Consider the following 23,519-nt stretch of genomic DNA (forward strand, 5'->3'; position numbering starts at 1 on the left):
TTGATATGTATCTCATAAAATATAGCTAACCACGTATCGTAGATTAGAAATAAATATCTATTTCTCTCCCTCAATTGTAATAATATAAATGAAATAAAAGAATAAATAATAATAAATTATACGCAACCATAAATAAAGAATAATGACATACTATGCATTGCAGTTTAATAGCTGTTTTGATAATCATACACACAAAAAAGTTATTTAAAATAAATTATTTTGCACGAAAATTTTTATTACACATAAAGATATCTAAAGCATAATATCTCTTAGTTATTTAGAATCAAATCAAATTCTTATTTACAAATGTATATTTTATCAGCATTTGCATAGATTTAAATACAGCCGTTAATTCCTGGAGATATATCATCTATATATCATTTCTCGGTTGAATTTTCAGCCAGAATCCTCCCTCTGCCATTATGTTAAAGGCTCCTTTGCTCAATTGTACTGGATGACAAGTCTTTGCGCACGGTTTCAATTCGCAACGAGCCAATAAATGAAATATCACGACCTTGATCTCCAATAATGCAAATCTATTACCTATGCACATTCTTGGACCGAGTCCGAACGGTATATACGCGCTAGAATTTAAAGTTTTCTTATTATCATCCAAAAATCGTTCGGGACAAAACTCATTCGGTTTCTCGAAATATTCTCGATCTCGATGAAGACTATGAATAGAAAGCCAAACGTTCGATCCTTTTTTTATGACAAAGGGCTTCTCTCCGGGAAGCGTAGGCGGTAATTCGAAATCTTGCACACATAATCTGTCCAGGAAAACATTAACGGGCCACAACCTAAGAGTCTCGTTAATTACAGCATCCAAATACGGCATTTCATTTAAAGCATCATAGGTTAATTTTCCGTTCGTTTTCTTCAGAATCTCGTCTACCTCATTGCGCAGTCTCATCTGAATATCTGAATTGATGGCGATTTCGTGAATAGCAAAACCCATCAAGCTGGAAACGGTTTCAAAACCGCCAAAAAAGAAAATGAATGCCTGAGAGATCATATCCTCGATAGTAAGTTCCCTTCGAGATCCTCTTTTTCCTCTACTGTCCATCATCAGTTGTAACATATCCGGTCGTACTATATTTCGCTTGTCTCTGGCGTCTATCGTGTTCCTAACGACATCCTTGAAAAATTGTCCGACACAATCGGGAATAAATATAATACCCAACATTTTGGAGATAGTAGGCATACTTCTAATTAAATAAAGGTTTATGGTGCGTAGAGTGCTCAAAGTCGTTGCAGCTTTTCTGTTCAGGTAGAACTCATTGGTAGGATTTCTCATAGAATCTACGCTAATTCCAAAGGCGCAGGTTGCGATTACGTCATTCATGTATTTGGTAAAGCAATTTTTCATTTCCACAACAGTTTTTTCGGAAGGCAACTCAAAAAGGAATTCGGTAAAGCTGACAGCACAGTCATTCATTAGCGTAAACATAGTTTTCATTTTACTAGATGTAAAAGCAGGACTCAGTACAGCCCTCATTTCTCGCCATTTTTCACCACGAAGCAAAAGTAAATTGTTGCCTAATAAAGGCTCACTAACTTCGTTGATAAAAGAGCGATGATCGGTGAACGATTCGAAATTCTTAATGCCGATAGACTTGATGAGTTCTGGATCGCGAATTACCACTACTGGATTCATGCTGTCGAAGAAACCAACATATTTGGCGTCTCGATTCAGATTGTAGATTTTCTCAACAATTTCGACCAATGACATATGACGGACAAAGAGTGGCTTCATGTTGCCCAGTAAAGGCCACGGTGGTATATGAGGAATTCTATGCTTCTTAAAGAAATTTAAATCTTTAGAGAAGTAGTATTAAAAACAGCGATGGCGCTGGCTAACAGAGACAATATTATCCAAGTGTCCATGATAGCGAAACGTGTTGAAAAAGTCACAACGACACGATATCGTTAGATTATGCGTGCACAGATAACTGAAGTGTACCAGCGGTGTCATATATTTGCACAAATCGATTGCGTGACTCATTTTAGATAACGAATCATTAATGCAAAGTAAATGTGAAGAAAAACTAGTAATCGTTATAATTTATCGATATATATTATTAATTTAATTTAATTGTTAATCACATACAACTGCGAGCGGTAATAAGGTCCTCTTGTTTAATAATAATAATAATAAAACATAAGAAAAGAGAAAATATAGTATATACTTTATAAAGTCAGAAAATTTCGATTACGTAATGTTGCGATTTATTGAGCCATAACCCTCCTCCTCTTGTTTAGAATCGGATGATAATTTTAACAGTTTACGCATAGTCTGCTGAAGAAATTTAAAATTTGGTCATATATAATACTGTCGTTAGATTTTTTTACTTTGTCGTGTATATGTAAAAGTACATAAAAAATTTATGAAGAATTGTTTAATACATATATAATCACATTCACATAAATTCTGCAGATACATTAAAATTTTATGTATTCTTGTATACTCGTTGATTATATATGTCTACTTCTTCATTAAGGAGTATTGAGTAAAAGCGTCTATATCTATTATATCTATTTTAAATGATTTTATTTCTTATCAACTCATTGGTGCTAATATTATAAAAAATAATTATCTTTTCATTTTTTAAATATTTTCTCTCACTCTCTTCCTCCCTCTTTCGCTCTTTATATAAATAAAATAATTGTTTATATTAATAATAAAATTGAAAAGAGTAACAAGATATGAGAAATAATTATTTTATATTGTATATTTATTTATATATTTATTAAAACTTGTGTATATATATATATATATATATATATATAAATCATTCTTATTATAATAGTATTTAATATTTATAATTTATAATTTATAATTTTATCCTATGTAATATTTAAGAATTTCTATATATTATACATTTTCGTAAAAAATATTGTAAAAAATTTTATTATATTCTGCTTTGTCGAATAAAAACAAAAGGGTTATATAAAATTATTTTATAGTCGGCACATTTCATCTTTATTACATAAATCTCATTTTTAAAAATTTATACAAATCTATATATAAAAATTTCTTTCGCCAATATATATTCAGAAATATGGATAATCACATATCGTAGATCAAAAATCAATATCAATTTCCCTCTTTCAATTATAATAATATAAACCAAATAAAAAACAAATGATAAACGACCATAAGAATAACAATATATGCATTGTGGTTTAACAGCTGTTTTGATAATCACAAACACAACAAAAGGCTTATTGGAATCAAGTTATTTTGTACGCATATCTTTATTATATACATCGATGTTTGAAACATAATTTCTCTCCTCTAGCTAAATAAAATCGGATCAAATTTTAATTTACAAATACATATATTGTTGACATTCATGTAGGTTTAAATATAGCTATTAGCCGTATTATTACCCATTAACGCCTGCGGATATACTAATATCACTCCTCGGTTGAATCTTCAACCAGAATCCCCCCTCTGCGATCATGTTAAAGGCTCCTTTGCTCAACTGTATTGGATGACAAGTCTTTGCGCACGGTTTCAATTCGCAACGAGCCAATAAATGAAATATCACGACCTTGGTCTCCAATAATGCGAATCTATTACCTATGCACATTCTCGGACCGAGTCCGAACGGTATGTACGCGCTAGAATTTAAAGTTTTCTTATTATCATCCAAAAATCGGTCGGGACAAAACTCATTCGGTTTCTCGAAATACTTTGGATCCCGATGAAGACCATAAACAGGAAACCAAACGGTCGACCCCTTTTTGATGACAAAAGGCTTCTCTCCGGGAAGCGCTGGCGGTAATTCGAAATCTTGCACACACATTCTGTCCAAGAAAGCCGCCACGGGCCATAATCTAAGAGTCTCGTTGATTACAGCGTCCAAATATTGCATTTCGTTCAAAGCATCATAAGTTAATTCTCCGTTTGTTTTCTTCAGAACCTCGTCTACCTCACTGCGCAGTCTCATCTGAACGTCTGGATTGACGGCAATTTCGTGAGCAGCGAAGCACATCAAATTGGAAACAGTTTCAAAGCCGCCAAAAATAAAAATGAATGCCTGCGACGTCATATCCTCGATAGTTAGTTCCTTACCAGGTCCTTTTTTTCCTCTACTCTCCATCATCAGTTGTAGCATGTCCGGTCGTACTATATTTTGCTTGTCTCTGGTGTCTATAGTGCTCCTCACGAGATCCTTGAAAAATTGTCCTACACGATAGCCAATAAATTGAATACCCAACATTTTGGCAAATACAGGCATACATCTAATAAAATAAAATTTTAAGGTGCGTAGAGTACTAAAAGCTGTTGCAGCTTTTCCGTTAAGATAGAACTCATTGGTAGGATTTCTCATAGAATAAACGCTAATTCCGAAGGCGCAGGTTGCGATTACGTCATTCGTGTATCTGGTGAAAGAATTTTTCATTTCCATAACAGTTTCGTCGGAAGGCAACTCAAAAAGGAATTCGGTGAAGCTCACAGCACAGTCATTTATTAGCGTAAACATAGTTTTCAGTTTACTAGATGTAAAAGCAGGACTCAGTAGAGTCCTCACTTCTCGCCATTTTTCAACACGAAGCGCAAATAAATTCTTGCCTAATAGAGGCTCATTAACCTCGTCGATAAAAGCGCGATGATTAGGAAACATTTCGAAGTTCTTAACGCCGATAGACTTGATGAGATCTGGATCTCGAATAATTACTACTGGATTCATGCTGTCGAAGAAACCAACATATTTGGCGTCACGATTCAGATTGTAAATTTTCTCAACCACTTCGGCCAATGATATGTGGCGAAGAAATGCTGGTGCCATGTTGCCTAAAATAGGCCATGGTGGTATGTGAAGAATTCCGTGCTTCTTGAAGAAATTTAAGTCCTTGAAGAAGTAGTAATATACAGCAATCGTGCTGGCTAAAAGAGATAACAATATCCAAGTATCCATGATAGCGAAACGTTTTAAAAAAGTCACACCGATATCGTTAGATCATGCGTTCACAGATAACTGCAAGAGCGTACTATTGGTGCCTCTCTTTATATACTCGACGCAAATCGATTGCTTTGCTCATTTCAGATAACGTATCATTAAAGCAGCAAACCGAATATGAGAAAGGAAACTAGTAATAATTTATTCGTGATAGGTATGTATTATTAATATAATATAATTATTATTCGCATACACTAAGCGGCAATAAGATTTTCTTGTTTAACAATAATAGTGATAAAATAAAAAAAGGAAGAAGTCAGTATACTTTATAAAGTCAAAATTGATTGCATATTCTTGCGATTTATTGAGCAATAGTTCCCCCTCTTGTTTAATACCAAATAATTTTAACAGTTTACGCACCTTTTACTAAACAAAATTTCATAAAATTTGATTATATATAATACTGTCGTTAGATTTTTTGTACTGTGTCGTGTATATGTAAAAATAAGACAGCAAAAATTTATGAAAAATTGTTCAATATATACAATCACGTTCATAAATTCTACAGATACATTGAAATTTCATGTATTTTTGTATACTCGTTGATTATATGTCCACTTTTTCATTAAAGAACATTGAGTTAAAGCGTTTAAATCTATTATATTTTAACTGATTTTATTTCTTACGAATTTGTTTTGATTCTAATATCAATAAATATCTCTTCGCTTTTTTGTTTAAAATTTCTCTCTCCTAAAATAATTAGAAAATTAAATTGATCAATGTCGTCAATAATATTTTTATTATTATAGTATATTATATATGTTATTAATAAATATATATTTATTGCCATCAACTTTTAAAAAATTTTTATTATAAGAATAATGTAACCACGCGTGATTTCGCAACATATCAGTTACAAATGTCTCGTGTCCATTTTGTGTGCTGCAAACTTAAAATTTGTGATGTAACCATCAACAATATAATTATCTTAACCTTGGCTTCCATCACACTCATGCAATTACTTCAATGGTTTAATAGTGTAATTTTCGCGAATTGAAAACAGTGTTCACTTATATGTATGAGTTATAGTTTCGGAGTATATTTGTCAATTGCTTTCATACTTCTATTTTTCTCTTTATATTAATTTTATTTTTTTATTTTATTTTCTTTTTACATCTCTTAATATTTTATTGAAGGTATAAATATATATACAATATACATATGTACATATACACACATATACATGTACATACATATATATATAAATTAATTCTTATATACTATTACTTTTTCAATTTCATTATTTTTAAATAATTATCTTATTTGCATATAGAGAGTAAGGGAGAGGGGGATGAAAAATAGCATAATGTTCAAATAACTCATATTTTAAAATACAATATTATATAATATGTACATGCAAAGATATTAATTTTAATTTCATATTCAATTGGAGAATAATATCCTACATATTTTTTGTTGATACTTTATATGTATAGAAAATGTATATTATTATGTATATATACAAATATAAACTTAAATGTACAAACATATTTAATTTACATCATAAAGTATTCGGGTAATACCTCTGTAGTATATTAATATATAAGTTTCAGTCTATTTAAATATATAAAATCTTGTCCTTTTTTATATATAATTTTTATTACAATAATATTTAATATTTATAATTTTATCTTATTAATATTTTAGAATTTTGAACTTTTTACAAATAAAGAAAGAATTTTATCAAATAATTGTTCTTTCAAAATGATATGATTAAAGAAAGATAACCACAGATCATAGTTTGGATATCAGTACCAATTACTATTTTAATTTTAATAATAAATATTAAATTACAAACAAAATAATACACTAAAAAGATAAAAAGTAAAATTGTATAGAAGTTCTAATATTTCACAGCTAATTTCATTAATAAAAAAGGAAGAATTAATTAAAATAATTTTTCACGCACATATATCATCTTTATTACATATATCAATGTCTCAAATAGTATAATATTTCTCTTAGTTAAGTAGAAATAAATAACATTTCTATTTAAAAATGTATATTTTTTGACTTTTGTACAAATTTAAACATTGCCATTAGCCGCAACACCATTAAGACTTGTGGATATACTACTATGAGTATCGTTTCTCGTTTGAATCTTCAGCCAAAATCCACCCTCTGCTAACGGGTTGAAACTTGTTTTGGATAGTCGCATCGGATGGGTAGTTTTTGTGCAAGATTTCAATTCGCATCGAGCCAATAAATGAAATATTACGACCTTAGTCTCCAATAATGCGAACCTGTTACCTATGCACATTCGTGGACCGAGTCCGAAAGGGAGATATGCATTGATATTAATATTCTTCTTATTTTCGTCCAGAAAACGTTCGGGACAAAACTCATCCGGTTTCTCGAAATACTTTGAATCCCGATGAAGCCCGAAAATAGGAAACCAAACGCTCGACCCTTTCTTTACGATGAACGGCTTATCTCCGGGAAGCGCTGGCGGTAATTCGAAATCTTCCACACATCTTCTATCTGAAAAAGGCGCAGCCGGCCACAACCTAAGAGCTTCGTTAATCACAGCGTCCAGATATTGCATTCCACTCAAAGCCTCATAGGTTAATTCTCCGTTTGTTTTTTTCAAAACCTCGTCTACCTCCTTGCGCAGTTTCATCTGAACATCTGGATTAACGGCGATTTCGTGAACAGCGAAGCACATCAAGGTGGAAACGGTATCAAAGCCGCCAAAAAAGAAGATGAATGCTTGTGCAGTCATATCATCGATAGTTAGTTCTTTTCCGGGTTCTCTTTTTCCTCTACTATCCATCATCAACTGCAGCATATCCGGTCGTACGATATTTTGTCTGTCTCTGGTGTCTATCGTGTTCCTCACGAGATCCTTGAAAAATTTAGCTACATGATTATCTACAAATGTAATGCCCAACATTTTAGCGATGGTAGGCAGATTTCTACTGATATAAAATTTTATGGTACGCATAGTATTCAAATTCGTAACATCTTTTCCGAGAATGTAAAAATCGTTAGTAGGATTTCTCATAGAATCAACGCTAATTCCAAAGGCGCAGGTTGCGATTACATCATTTGTATATCTGGTGAAGCAGTTTTTCATTTCCATAACAGTTTTGTCGGAAGGCAGTTTGGAAAGAAAATCAGTAAAATTGGCAGCACAGTCAGACATAAGCTTTAACATAACTTTCATTTTACTGGATGTAAAAGCAGGACTCAGTAGCGTCCTCACATCTCGCCATTTTTCACCACGAAGTGAAACTAAGTTTTTGCCAAAAAGAGGATCATTAACTTCGTCGATAAAAGCGCGATGGTCAGGAAACACTTCAAAGTTCTTAATGCCGATGGACTTGATGAGATCTGGATCGCGAAGCACCACTACTGGATTCATGCTGTCGAAGAAACCAACATATTTGGCGTCCCGATTCAGATTGTAAATTTTCTGAACGATTTCGGTCATCGATAACTGGCGGAGAAATGCTGGCGCCAAGTTGCCTACGAGAGGCCACGGTGGTATATGAAGAATTCCATGTTTCTTGAAGAAATTTAAGTCTTTAAAGAAGTAATAATAAACAGCGACGGTGCCAGCTAACAGAGACAGTAGTATCCAAGTATCCATAATGACGAGACGTTTTAAAGGATGACTGATTGTCTTGATACGATGTTGTTAGATCGCGAGTGCACATATAACTGCTGAAGATGTTAGCGATTTATTGCTTTATATACCCAATGAAAGTCAGTGACATTACACGTATATTAGATAATATATGATTAAAGCTACGATTCTAGATTGGAAAGAGAACGTTCGTGCACAGATAACTGCTGAAGATACTAGTGATTCCTTGCTTTATATACCTGACGCAAATTTCTTAGGCGCATATAAGATAACGTATCATTAATACTCATTGAAAGTGAATGAGAAAGTGAGAAAGAAGACTGACATATATGGCAGTTCAATAATTAATTAAATGCTATCTAATAATAAATATATATTTTTCTTGTGTATCAATGATAAAGAATAATAGAAGAGAAAACGTAGTATGCGTCTGTAAACTCGAAAAAATATCGATTGACGTAATCTTAAAGTTCATATGACTTGCGATTTATTAAACAATAGCGTCGAGGGATACACAATATAATAATCACATAGATAATTCTATCACGATAAATAAATTTATAGAAAAGTTATTTATATATAATTCTATCATTAGGATTGTTTAATTTATTGGAATATATATATATATAAACATCAAATAGTTACGAAAATTATTTAATATATAAAATCATGTGCATAAATTTTATAGATATATTGAAAGATATACTATTGTACACTATACATATAGTATGTATAAGTATAGAAATGATTATATCTCACATTTTATTTTTTTCCACTTTTATTATATATAAATAATTATTTTATTTACACATAGAAAGACGGAGAGAGAGAGAGAGAGAGAAAGAGTAAAAAAAGAGAGTTGAGCTATAAATAAATTATATATCTTATAATATATGGATATATAATATACGTATGTAGATATAGTATATTAATATAAATGTTATATCTGATTGAAAAATAATGTTATATATGTTATATATAAAATTTATATTTATATATACAATATAAACTCAAATTTGCAAAAATATTTAAGACACCTTCAATATTTGCATAATAAAAATTCAATACCTAAATTGTACACTAATATACAATTTTCCGTCTTTCTAAACATAAAAGAAATATCTTGTTCTTATATAAAATTCCTTTTGCAATAATATTCATTGTATAATATAATATTATATAATATAATATTATATAATATAATATTATCCTATTGTTATAAGAATTTCTAAACTTTCGTAACAAATAATATCAAGAATTTTTACTATATCAAATTATTTTTATCTCAAAATTATATATTCAAAAAAAATCACAGAATACAAAGATTATATATCATTCAAACATTAATAACATAAAAATCAAGTAAAATTATAAAACAACAAAATTATAAACCAACAAAATTATAAACAACAAAATTATGAACAACAAAATAAAGAATGAAAAGAAACAAAGATGACTCGTGCACAGATGACTACTGAAGATGCAAGCGGTTTCTTGCTTTATATACCCGATGGAAATTAACTACTTTACGCATATGTTAAATAATATATCATTAAAGCTACGATTCCAAAAAAAGAAAGCGTGATAAAAATTGTTGAGATAAACGATATAATTTAAATATTAATCAAATCTTACATAGTAATCTGTTGTTCTTATCTAATGATAAAAATAAAAAAAGAAAACAACAAGAAAAAAAACAAATTTTACATTTGTAAATTCAAAGCTATGGATTTACGTAGCCTTGAAATTCGTATTACTCGCGATTTATTAAACAATAGCGTTGTGTAATATAGAATAATTATTTTTATAATCACAGTATGATATACATATATAAATTTTTTGAAAAATCATTTATATGTGTATAATGCTTTTATTCGAATTTTTTTATTTTGTGTATGCACATTTAAAAATGCAATAGCGAAAAATTATGAACTTATTAACTGTTCAATAAATAAAATTACGTGCATAAATTCTTCCGATACCTATATTTTTCGTTTATCTACAAAAATATTTGTATTTAATATAAAAAAAATATCTTGTTCTTATATAAAATTTCTTTTACAATAATATATATATTGTATTTAATATAATATTATCCTATTGTTATAAGAATTTCTACGTTTTAATAACAAATAATATCAAGAATTTTTATTATATCAAATTAATTTTTCTGTCAAAAATAAATATTCAAAAAATGGTCGCAGAATACAGAGATTAGATATCCTTCAAACATTATTAACAAAAATCAAACAAAATTATAAAACAACAAAACTATAAGCCAAATAAAATCAAAACCGACAAAATAATGAAAAAAAAGAAATAAAGAATAAACAAATAAAGCTATTTTAAAAATCATAAAGATGGAAAGTTACTTAAATTAAAATTATTTTATATACATATTATTTATATTATATACGAATATCAATGTCTTAGGCACTATGTCTCTTAGCCAAATAGAATTGAATTACATTTATATTTATAAATGCATAATTTGTCGACATTCGTACGGATTCAAAAATAGCCATTAACCGCATCACCACTAACGCTTGTGGATACACTGGTATGAGCATCCTTCCTCGCTTGAATTCTCAACCAGAATCCTCCCTCTGCCAGTGGAGTTAAGCTTGATTTACTAAGTCGCATCGGATAGCAAGTCTTCGCGCACAGTTTCAATTCGCATCGAGCCAATAAATGAAATATTACGACCTTGGTCTCCAATAATGCGAACCTGTTACCTATGCACATTCGTGGACCGAGTCCGAAAGGGAGATATGCATTGATATTAATATTCTTCTTATTTTCGTCCAGAAAACGTTCGGGACAGAACTCATCCGGTTTCTCGAAATACTGTGGATCCCGATGAAGACCGACAATAGGAAACCACACCAACGACCCTTTCTTTACGATGAAGGGCTTATCTCCTGGAAGCGCAGGTGGTAATTCGAAATCTTGCACACATCTCCTGTCCGAAAAAGCCGCTGGCGGCCACAATCTAAGAGTTTCATTAATGACAGCATCCATATATTGCATTCCGTTCAAAGCCTCATAGGTTATTTCCCCGTTCGTTTTTTTCAAAACCTCGTCTACCTCCTTGCGCAGTTTCATCTGAACATCTGGATTGACGGTGATTTCGTGAACAATGAAGCACATCAAGGTGGAAACAGTATCAAAACCACCAAGAAAGAAGAGAAACGCCTGTGCAGTCATATCCTCGATAGTTAGTTCTTTTGGTCCTCTCTTTCCTCTACTCTCCATCATCAATTGTAGCATATCCGGTCGAACTATATTTTGATTGTCTCTGACGTCTATGGTGGTCCTCACAAGATCCTTGAAAAATTGACCTACACGTTTGCTCATTAATGTAATGCCTAATGTTTTAGAGATAACAGGCATACTCCTACTGAGGTAAAATTTTATTGTGCGCAGAGTGTCAAAATTCGAAACATCTTTTCCGAAAACGTAAAAATCGTTGGAAGGATTTCTCATAGAATCTACGCTAATTCCGAAGGCGCAGGTTGCGATTACGTCATTGGTGTATCTAGTAAAACAGTTTTTCATTTCCGTATCACTCTTATCAGAGGGCACTTTGGAAAGAAACTCGGTAAAGTTAGCAGCACAGTCAGACATAAGCTTAAACATAGCTTTCATTTTGCTGGACGTAAAAGCGGGACTCAATAGAGCCCTCACATCTTTCCATTTATCATAACGAAGCGAAAATAAATTTTTACCGAATAAAGGATCATTAACCTCGTCGATAAAAGCGCGATGGTCAGGAAACAATTCAAAGTTCTTAACGCCAATAGATTTGATGAGATCTGGATCACGAATCACCACTACTGGATTCATGCTGTCGAAGAAACCAACATATTTGGCGTCCCGATTCAGATTGTAAATGTTTTGAATCACGTCGTTCAACGATAATTGGCGGAGAAAAGTTGGTCCCATGTTGCCTACAACAGGCCATGGTGGTATATGAAGAATCCCATGCTTCTTGAAGAAATTCAAATCCTTAAAGAAGTAGTAATAAACAGCGACGGTGCCAGCTAACAGAGACAGTAGTATCCAAGTATCCATGATGACGAGACGATTTAAAGAATGACTGCTTGTCTTGATACGATATTGTTAGATCGCGAGTGCACATATAACTGCTGAAGATGTTGGCGATTTATTGCTTTATATATCCAATGAAAATCAGTGACGTTATACGTATATTAGATAATGTATGATTAAAGCTACGATTCTATAATGGAAAGAAAACGTGATAAAAAGACATAAACGATATAATTTAAATATTAATCAAATGTTTACATAGTAATCTGTTTTTCTTATCTAATGATAAAAATAAAAAAAGAAGACAAGAAAAAAAACAAATCTTACATTTATAAATTCAAAGCTATGGATTGACGTAGTCTTGATGTGCGTATCACTCGTGATTTATTGAGTAATAATGTTGCGTAATAAAGAATAATTATTGTAATAATTACAGTATAATATATGAATTATTGAAAAAATTATTTATATGTGTAGAATGCTTTTATTCGAATTTTTTTATTTTGTTTGTGCACATAAAAATACAATAGCGAAAAATTATAAACTTATTTACTGTTCGATAAATACAATGACGTGCATAAATTCTTTAGATATATCAAAAAATTTCACGTAATCTTGTATTATATATATTATTGTATTCTATATATAAATATAAAAATTGATAATATCTCATATTTTATATATATATTACTTTTCCACTTTTATTATTTATTATTATTTTATTTACATAGTACATAGAAAGATAGGAGGAGGAATGATAGAAAGGAGAAATCTACAAAGTTATGTGCTATGTTTAATTAAATATGTCATATCTGATAATAAACTACTAACAGGTATACGGATTAATGTTATTTTATATTTTATTGAGAATAATATTCTTTATATGTAAAATTTATATTTGTATGTACAAATATATAAACTTAAATGCACAAACATATTTAGTACAACTTCGATCTGTATCATAAAGCTTTCAATTAATATCTGTATTGTCTTCTTATATGATTTTTTTGTCTGTCTAAATCTGAATATATAAAAAAACTATTTTGTTCTTATATAAAATTTTTAATGCAATAATATTTATTGTTTAATTAATATAATTTTATATTAACTCTTAATATATATATATATCGTGTCTTATTAAAATCGAATAACAATTTCTACACTATAACAATTAGTGAAGAATTTTTATTATAACAAATTATTTTTTCCTTCGAGACTATATTCAACAAAAGATGATTAGATTAGATATCAAGATTACAGATTAGATATTAAAATTAGATATCAGATAATAGATATCAATCAGTATCAATTTGCCTTCAAACACTTTAATAAAATTTAAAAAAAAAACACATATCAAATAAAATTATAAAAGGAAATAAAGAGTAAAATTATAAATAAATATTGCCGTTTTACTGCTATTTTAATGATTACATAAACGGAAAAGTTATTTAAAATAAAATTATTTTACACGCACTTTATTATCTTATCTTTAAATATATCAATATCTTGCGCATAATTTCTTTTAATTAACAATAAGTAAAAAATTAAATTAGATTTTTATTTACAAGTGTATGTTTTATCCGTATTCGTATGGCTTTGACTATGACCATTAGCCGCATCGCCATTAACACTTGTGGATACACTACTATGCGCATCGTTTCTCGCTTGAATCTTTAGCCAGAAGCCGTTTTTTGCTAGTGGAGTGAAGCTTGCTTTACTTAATTGTAACGGATGAGAAGTTTTCGCACACGGTTTTAATTCGCAGCGAGCCAATAAATGAAATATTAAGACCTTTGTTTCCAATAATGCAAATCTATTACCTATGCACATCCTCGGACCGAGTCCGAATGGTATAAATGCGTTTAGATTTAAATTTTTCTTATTCTCGTCCAAAAATCGTTCGGGATAAAATTCATTCGGTTTCTCAAAATACTTTGGATCTCGATGAAAACCGAAAATAGGAAACCAAACGATGGATCCTTTCTTCACGACAAAAGGCTTATCTCCTGGAAGCGCAGGCGGTAATTCGAAATCTTGCATACATATTCTGTCCGAGAAAATCGCCGGAGGCCACAATCTAAGAGCTTCGTTAACAACAGCGTCTAAATATTGCATTCCGCTTAAAGCGTCATAGGTTAATTCCCCGTTTGTTTGCTTCAAAACTTCGTCTACCTCGTTGCGCAGTTTTTTCTGAACACTTGGATTGACGGCGATTTCGTGAACAGCGAAGCACATCAAAGTGGAAGCGGTATCAAACCCGCCAAAAAAGAAGACGAATGCCTGTGCAGTCATATCCTCAATAGTCAGTTCTTTTCCGGGTCCCCTTTTTCCTTTAGTATCCATCATTAGTTGCAACATGTCCGGTCGTACGATATTCTGTTTGTCTCTGATATCTATCGTATTCCTCACGAGATCCTTGAAAAATTGACTTATATGATCACCAATAAATTTAATGCCCAACATTTTTGTGATAGTAGGCATGTTCCTACTTAAGTAAAATTTTATCGCGCGCACTGTATTAAAATTCGTAGCATCTTTTCCGAGAACGTAGAAATCGTTGGTAGGATTTCTCATAGAATCTATGCTAATTCCAAAGGCGCATGTTGCGATTACATCATTCGTGTATCTGGTGAAGCAGTTTTTTATTTCCATATCATTTTTATCAGAAGGCATTTTGGAAAGAAACTCGGTAAAGTTGGCAGCACAATCAGACATAAGCTTAAACATAGCTTTCATTTTACTGGATGTAAAAGCGGGACTTAATAGATTTCTCACATCTTTCCATTTTTCACCACGAAGCGAAAATAAATTCTTGCCTAACAGAGGGTCATTAACTTCGTCGATGAAAGCGCGATGTTCGGGAAACAACTCAGAGTTCTTAATGCCGATTAACTTGACGAGCTCTGGATCACGTATCACCACTACTGGATTCATGCTGTCGAAGAAACCAACATATTTGGCGTCTCGATTCAGATTGTAGATTTTCTGAACCATTTCAGTCAACGATAACTGGCGGAGAAAAGTTGGCCCCATGTTGCCCACGACAGGCCACGGTGGTATATGAAGAATCCCATGCTTCTTGAAGAAATTCAAATCCTTAAAGAAGTAGTAATAAACAGCGATGGTGCCAGGTAACAGAGACAGTAGTATCCAAGTGTCCATGTTGGCGAGATTTTTTTAAAAAATTCTATCAATTTCCTTGATATGCTGTTGTTAGTTCGCGCGTGAACAGATAACTGCTGGAGCAACTGAAGGTTCCTTGCTTTATATACCCGACGGAAAGCAATTACTTTACATGCATATTAGATAATATATCATCATTGAAGGTACGACTGTATGTATATGAATGTAAAAGATGGTAGAAATAAACGATATAATTTAATTATTAATCGTATGCTCTATAATAATATATTTTTTTTTATAATGCAAATATTGATAAAATAAAATAAATAGAATAAAATACAGTGTATGTTTGTAAACTCGAAAAAGGTCGATTGACGTAGTTTTAAATTGCATATCATTCAAGTGATTTGTTAAGCAATAGTATTGAGGATAGTATCGAATAATTACTTCAATATTCGCTACTCTAATAAATAAATCTTTTGAAAATTATTGATATATAATATACTATCATTAAAATTTTGGACTTTGTACACACATAAAAATGCAGCAGCAAAACGTTGTTAAATATATAAAGCCAAGTATGTAAATTGCATCTTGAATAACTTTTCGTATGAAAACTTGGGCTGTCAGGTTGATACGAATATTAAAAGGAGACTTTTCGTTTTTGAAATCTCTCTCTCGCAGATATGTTTGTTTCGTCGGTTTGTCATTCCTTTTCCATCCGAGCCCGATCTATACTGGATTGTCGGGTAATACCGCAGGTTATTTAGCTTTCTCTCTTAAACACCGTGGAACGTCGCCTTGGATCCAGGATATTGCGAACGATGGGATCAGCGTACGGAAACAAAGCCGGGCACTTAGCGGCAAATTAGCGATGGTTGGGGGCGCCACTGTCGCTCTTCATTACACCGATACCCACCTACCTCCTCAACCCCTCCCATGACATCCCCTAACTCGGTCTAACCCTCTTAACCTCGTCCAGACAATGCACGCACTGCCCGCACTTCGCGTATATATCGGCGGACGAAATGTCGACTACTATAAAAATTTCCTGAAATGTGATGGCTTGATTTTTCTTTTTTTTTCTCTCTTTTTTTCTTTCCTTTACTGTCGCCGCCGCATTATTTGCATTCAAGCGTATTTATATAATTTTCATATTGTATATTTTCATATATTGTTACGCAAAATCGAAAGTTTGCACGTTCTATTAAAAAATTGTAAAATTACGTTGAAATTATTATAATTTGTGACTACAAATGCCGGCTCTTTTATTTTCTCCATTTACGGTATGCAGCGATAATTATATAAATATATATATATAGATGTAGCTTACGTGTCGTCATCATTCACATATTATTTTCTGATTCACAAGTTTCAGACGATGTATATGTACGACTTGCGATTGGAAATTGAAGGAAACCGATGAAACAATACAGTAACGTATCTATCTAGAAAGATAGTAAATTTTAAAATAATTTCTCTTTGCTAAATCTCACTTTTTGGAATGGAACAATAATGATGTTTGTGTGCGTCACAATGCATAGTTAAATATTTAAATATTCAAAGAGAATAGAGATTCTCTTTTTCTTCCTCGACTCATAAATCGATAAATAACTCTAAAACTAAGTTTTTCAACATATTTTATCAATTTGTTTTAAGCGTTCGTCACAAGTTACAATAATAATGAACTTAATTTTTAAATGCAATTGTCATCCGTATCGATTGAAGAAGAAATAAATTTATCTCGCTGTGATACAATGTAAAGGAGAAAAATTTGTAGATAATGTTTCGTCTCTGATGTTATAATTCAATACGACTATTGTTAGAGAAAACAAGAGAGACCGACTCTTGAAGAGAGTTTGCAAGATTACAAAGAATATATTTAGTGTAAAGGAAAATTAAAAGCTTCCTCTTCGAGCAAGGGTGATCACCATTTAAGGATATCGAGCTGTAGAAACGAAACCTCGGCAGCGCGAAGTAGTGTAGCGAATACGATGGATACGTTCCTGAAAGGAAATGCGAGAACGTGCTGAACGAAAGTACGACGGGCCGAAACGATACGGAGGGAGTAGAAAAGAGCTGGAGGGAGACGTGGGGCTCGTGTAACAGAGTCCATTGTTGAAGCTTATTGAGAATCTGCCAATAGCCCGAGATTCAATTTGACTGGTGAACCGTGAACACCATTTAATATACAGGCGCGCGCGAGCTTCTGCAACGCAACAGGCACATGAAACACCTCGGAGCACAATCATTCTCGCTCTTCGCTCTTCGCACAAGCGAGGAAAGAGCGGGAGAGAAACTTTCGAGATATTCGATATTAGCAGAATTATCGCTCGTAGTCGTGTCAGCCGGATTTCTAATTTTTCTCTACCCTCCCATTCTCCATTTCATTTTTCAAATGATTTTTCTTTTTGCTCGTATCGATATTTTCTCCTATCTCTTACTTTCGTCATTTCAACGAGTGTAATATCAATTGACACTTACTATTAATAATAAAGAGATATACATTCAGCTCAAATACCACATGCAAAGACTTTCACAGTCGGATCACTTTGCCATTATGTACAATTATGTATAACGAGATAAAAGTATTTACTGCGCGTTTCCTTTAGTTCGACGAATGCGTGCAAGACATTTCCCTCGCTCTGAGAAAATCAATCCCTTGCTTATAAAAATATTTAATCATCGCCGGTAGCTCTTTACAATTTCGTAAAGAAAGAGAAGCGTATAATTGTACATAATACGGTGAAATAATCTCGCGCGAGAAAACCTGGCATACTCTCTCTCTCTCTACTTCCGCTGCATTGATACCTCGTTCTATGCCAACAGTTACAATCTCTTCTTGATTCATGTCGTGTCATTGATCGACCAATCTCGTTGGCGTTGTCCGGTTTCTGGGCAGAGAAAGAGAGAAAGAGAGTCGTGGCAACCGGTATTTGATGCGTCACGATTATTACGACTCGAGTAAAGAAGGGAGTAAAACCGGGAGAGAAGAAAGTGAACTCTCGGAGGCCGATGCTCTTAAGTGGTTCTTATGCTGTATTTCCCGGAGGAATATTTCTCTCGTTTTGGCTCAGACTACCGGAGTAATGACTACCGCTTCGGGCGAAACGGAACGGATACCGCCTTTTCAACAGTCGTTGGACTTTTCATTTCCTAATGGGCTAATTATCGGCGCGTCCAAGGGAGCCGAGCAATCAAGCTCGGAACAATTCGTATCGCGTGTATCACGACGATACCAAACGTTTCACTTACGACAATCGATCATTGTGTCGGACGAGGATCGATTCAAGAGATGATTTAATACATCTGTTAACGATTTGCATCCCAGCAAACACAGTATATAAATGTTATATACTTAAGCATGTTACATGTAACGTATATGTTAGTTGTAATTTCCCACACTCATAGATGTAACATTTTTAATATTACGTATATTACATTGTAGTTATATTGTCATTATATCCCAAGATAGCACTGACTTATCAATACACCAATGTGCTATTTGGATTCAAGAGATGATTTAATACATCTGTTAACAATGCATCCCAGCAAACACAGTATATAAATGTTATATACTTAAGCATGTTACATGTATGTTAGTTGTAATTTCCCACTCATAGATGTAACATTTTTAATATTACGTATATTACATTGTAGTTATATTGTCATTATATCCCAAGATAGCACTGACTTATCAATACACCAATGTGCTATTTGGATTCAAGAGATGATTTAATACATCTGTTAACGATGCATCCCAGCAAATACAGTATATAAATGTTATATACTTAAGCATGTTACATGTAACGTATATGTTAGTTGTAATTTCCCACTCATAGATGTAACATTTTTAATATTACGTATATTACATTGTAGTTATATTGTCATTATATCCCAAGATAGCACTGATTTATCACTACACCAATGTGCTATTTGGTATATAATTACAATATAACTACAATGTAATATATGTTATATTAAAATGTTACATCTATGAGTGGGAAATTACAACTAACATAGATGTTACATGTAACAGACTCGTTATATTACCTGTTATATTCCGTTTTATTATAGCAACAATTATATATCGGTGTTTGTTGGGATGTTTGTCAGCATTTATATGGTAATGCATGCATTCTTTTTTTTTTAACGCGCAAAAACATTGTATATTAATGAACTTCTTATATAAGGAAGTCGATCGTATCTTTGTAGAATTTTCACAGTGTTATTATAATTTATCGCGTTCATTTTCAAATCGTTCGCAACTTTATAAGGAATTGCGTAATGGACACTGGTCAGGTTTGAATACGAAGTGTCATTCGCGGACAATTAATTACTCGACTTCCCGACAGCTCAGTGGCGTCTTGGAATAGCAAACAACTTCGAGCATAATAACATATAATTCGTCATAACAAGAAAACAGCGAGCATGCGCGAACGAGATTTCGAGATATCAAGGATCCATACGCGGAGAGAGATCGTTGCGTTCCGAGAATGCGCAAAGTTTTCTCTCAATTGAAGGCAATGAATTCGACGGGTAATCTTTTAAAGGCGGGGTTCTGGACTATCCCTCTCTCCCTCTTTCTTCTGGCGGAGAGTTAATGGGGTCGCGTCGCCGGCCGGGCCGGCAGACAAGGTCGCTTCGGGCAGAGCCGGGAGTTGGAAAGACTGAGACTGGCTCAGCAGGAATCTGCATAACAAAACGCGCAATTAATAAAGTTCTGCGGTGTAGAGGGCACCGACAAAAGAGCGTTTCGTCCTTTCAAGCTCGCTCCTGCAACCTTCCTCTTCCGCCTGTGTTCTCGCTCCCACGCGGACGCGCCAGGGCGAAACCGGAGTCAAAGAGGCGGCGAACGAGGTCTCTAGAGAGAGAGAGAGAGAGAGGTGGCACCCATCGCACGGGCCCGAGGCTAAATAAGTCAGGCTTTGTAAGGAATCCTCTCGGTGAAACTTTGCAATCTTCACCGTGCGCACGCCGTGCGGAACAGCCGATCGACGGAAAACACCGCCGTTACTTTCTAGTCGCGTCGTCCCAAAGTCGTCGCGTAACTTTGGCCCGCGCGTCTTATAACATTTAGACTTTTAGACAATGGCTAGATAGGGGGAACGCGTACGTAAATTGGACATCGTCGAGAGATTTCCGCGCGTGGAGCAACTTCGCGATATATAGATGTCTCATCTGCATCTCTGACAGCACCGCGAGATTGCTTCCGAGCGACAAGCTGTAACGCGACGCGGTTTTAATACGCGCGCCAACTCCCGCGCCGTCTCTCGATATATCCGAAAGTTTTCCCGCGGAAAATGCGGACCGCATTATTTATCAAACGGAGTAGGTAGCTATAGGTAGGTAGTTCGGCCGTGGTTTTAACGGCGGCTCTCTCTCTCTTCGACTCCCTCTCTCGCGTTCTCCAGGGTAAACAGTTTTCAGACCTCGGCATGAAGAGTCTAGCTGCTTAATATTTCAGACGAGCCGTAGCTAACTTCATGCATACTTATGTCGCGGCTCCTCGCGTGAGATAACCCGCGCGTGTGCTATTCTCCGCGATGCATTCGGATAGACAAGCCGGTCCGTTATTTATTGTTCTTTGTCGCGTGTGCGCTATATAGGACTCGTAATTCGCTATGGCGAATTACGCTTCTCCTTAATGATTTTGCCGATGCGTAGATACGTTCTCTTTTAATAGGTTGCTTGCTTCTTTGCTATTCCGATTATTTATCATGTAGATACACTCACAGAAAAAAGGAATCCTTGTTTCAAGTTTATTTTTATTCTCGAACGCTATTTAACGTTCTTAGGTTGCTTGCTTCTTTGCTGTTCCGCCTATTTATCATGTAGATACGCTCATAGAAAAAAAGGAATCCTTGATTCAAGTATATTTTTATTCTCGAACGCTATTTCATTGATTTAAGCGTAGAATGCTCTTTGTAATCACAAATTTGCATTTGCCTTAATAATAAATAAGTTTGTGTAAAGTATATTTTATCCTTCAGATATATTCTTGTTTTAATTTTTACTTTATAACTTTATACCTAATACTTTATAACTAATTTTAATTTTGCACTTTGTTTTAAGGATAAATTATCCTTTATCCAAAATTATTTATATTTGGCGCTATTATAAGGATAAAATATACTTGTAAAATATAACTCTTAGTTTGCTTCCTAGTTTGAATCTCAATATAGAGGCTGCATTTTCGGAAAACAGATTCTGGCGCGCGAATCGAAGGGATCTCGAAAATAAATACGGCTCCTTCGTTTCTCTCTCTCTCTCTTTCACGGTATATAAAAACGTCATCGGTCTCTCCGGTCGATGCAATCGCCGTCAGGTTAAACCGCGTAATAAAAATAGCGCGGGCCTCGTCCTTACCCTTCGCCACCAGGGATTCAGCCAACAATATGGCAAGATGTTTGATGACCCGATCGATCACCGCTCCCTGTCCAGCTTCTTCCGAAGCGACCAGCGCGAATGTCTCGCACATACACATGCTCCTATATGCCGAGCAATGGGACGCGAAACGAGAGACCGAGACTCTATCGTCGGATATCAATGCACGACGGATGAGCGCTTCTCCTTCTCTTCCTTTCGCGAACGATTCATCGATCCTCCGCGATTATTTATTAATACAGCGCTCTTTTATATATATCGCTTGTTTTTATTCGACAGAAATTCCTCTAGTTTTTTTCACATATATATTTTTCTGTAATTACATATCATATATTTATGTGTCCTTTTGTCGATTTTTCAGATTTTATATGTTATATTATAACGTATATATCATTTGACAATATATCAGACAGAAAATGATAAAAATGATTATCCATATCCGGATTGTATTGTGAAATGATTGTACCAGCATTAGAGTATCACGAGAAAGGCTCATTATTCGGAGAGATTACAATAGTTTCGGCATAATGAACAATCGCGCTGAATAATGACATGTAAACGGAATGCATTAAATATCATTGTGCATGCAGCGAGCAGGCAACCGAAATATCAATATAGGAAAATTAAATTATATTTGATTTCGGTTAGAATTTATTTCCCTACAACTTTCGGCGACATGACGCTAAATGTATGCACGTTATGAGGGAATAACAGAGTCTTCGCGGAAGGTAAGCAATTCTCAGACGTGAAATTGAGTAATTTTTCTGTATTTTGTTTACGCAGCTACGGTTGTGCATTATTCCCCGACGCTGCTGTCTCAAGTCATTTGCATTGTTAATAACAAGAAGAACGTGTGCGGATACATGCGAGAGATTTTCCGTGCGTATATCCCAAAGTTATTCAAAGGAGAAAAAACATTTTTTCATTAGCGTAATGTGCAGCTTTCTGCATGACGACTATCGAATGCGACAAATGTAAAGAAAGAGAGATATCAACTATGCACGCACAATTCTGATTGTCTCGTAATATGATGCGCGTTTGTAACGGAGAAATAATAGGATATAAATGTTTTATGTCTCTTCGCAAACTACTCACGATATTTAATTAAAAAATAATATAAAAGTTAAATTAAAAATAATATTACCTATGCTAGGTCGAAAGACGCGTGAGAAATTTCACCGTCGTTTATTCCCATGTTTATAGTAAAATCAATATAAATATAATGGTTCTACTAGAAATGTTTTATTTTTCGTTTCTGATGCAAATATCGCGCACCTTTTTTTTTTGTGCTTTGTTATATCATCATATCGTGTAACGGGACAATATTCCAGATGCACACCTAATCATATGTTTTCATCCGAGACCGGTATAAATATTCAAAACGGTAGTATTATTACATG

The 23,519-nt window shown here is 33.5% G+C and overlaps 5 pseudogenes; all 5 read right to left on the reverse strand.

Moving 5' to 3' along the window:
• Positions 1–336: 336 nt before the first annotated feature.
• Positions 337–1,947, reverse strand: LOC114942706 (cytochrome P450 9e2 pseudogene; annotated as a pseudogene).
• A 1,292-nt stretch (positions 1,948–3,239) lies between these two features.
• On the reverse strand, positions 3,240–5,005 carry LOC114942984 (cytochrome P450 9e2 pseudogene; annotated as a pseudogene).
• Positions 5,006–6,867: 1,862 nt separating this feature from the next.
• LOC114942799 (cytochrome P450 9e2 pseudogene) lies at positions 6,868–8,810 on the reverse strand (annotated as a pseudogene).
• A 2,092-nt stretch (positions 8,811–10,902) lies between these two features.
• On the reverse strand, positions 10,903–12,723 carry LOC114942898 (cytochrome P450 9e2 pseudogene; annotated as a pseudogene).
• Positions 12,724–13,451: 728 nt separating this feature from the next.
• LOC114941984 (cytochrome P450 9e2 pseudogene) lies at positions 13,452–15,861 on the reverse strand (annotated as a pseudogene).
• Positions 15,862–23,519: the final 7,658 nt, after the last annotated feature.

This window comes from Nylanderia fulva, unplaced genomic scaffold (genome assembly GCF_048542155.1).
Source record: "Nylanderia fulva isolate GAGA-0341 unplaced genomic scaffold, ASM4854215v1 Scaffold6, whole genome shotgun sequence".
NCBI classification, from domain to species: Eukaryota; Metazoa; Arthropoda; class Insecta; order Hymenoptera; family Formicidae; genus Nylanderia; species Nylanderia fulva.